We start from the raw sequence: 775 nt of genomic DNA, 5'->3' as shown, positions 1-775 counted from the left end.
AATAAATCAATTTACAATCGCTTACAATTGAGGTCTGTTACTGGGAGGAAGAGGTAAACATGTGACTCTGTGTGTGTGTGTGTGTGTGTGTGTGTGTGTGTATATAAGCTTCAGTCCTGTTCCCTTTTTGCTTTCTGTCCTAATTTGTGTTGATCTTGATCTCATCCTGATTTATATTCATCTGGCTGCGATTCAGCCAGAGGCAAATCAGCTCCCATAATTCCAGGGAAGCGAGGACACACTTACACACTTACACACTTACACACTTACACACTTACACACATACACACATACACACTTGGCTGTCTCTGCGTGTCTCCGCCTGGTTTGTGCTGAGGCGTGGTTTTTGCCGTGCTGAGGCTGGACGCAGCAGAGGATCTCTGGAGCTGAGCTCAACGGTTTGCAGTGTCAGGAAATCTTCCTCTGACGTGTTTATGAGCAGAATCTAAAGTCAGGGCTGAATCATCGGCTTAGAGAGAGGACGTGCACACTGAAGGACAACGGGCGCCATCCAGGCCTTCTGTCCTCTTCTCCTCCAGTTTGAACATCCAGCAAGGAAACTGAGGAAGAGAAAAGAGAGAGAGAGAGAGAGAGAGAGAGAGGGAGAGAGAGAGAGAAAGAGAGAGTGGGAGAGAGAGGGAGAGAGAGAGAGAGAGGGAGAGAGAGGGAGAGAGAGAGAAAGAGGGAGAGAGACAGAGAGGGAGAGAGAGAGAGAGAGAGAGGTTGTGGTTGTGTCTGAAACATGTGGCTTATTGATTTTACCCAGGATGAACTA

The sequence above is a fragment of the Genypterus blacodes genome, unplaced genomic scaffold (assembly GCF_046128005.1).
Source record: "Genypterus blacodes isolate CSIRO-AG114 ecotype Tasmania unplaced genomic scaffold, CSIRO-AGI_Gbla_v1 ptg000218l_1, whole genome shotgun sequence".
Taxonomy (NCBI): Eukaryota; Metazoa; Chordata; class Actinopteri; order Ophidiiformes; family Ophidiidae; genus Genypterus; species Genypterus blacodes.
This window is presented reverse-complemented; position numbering follows the sequence as displayed.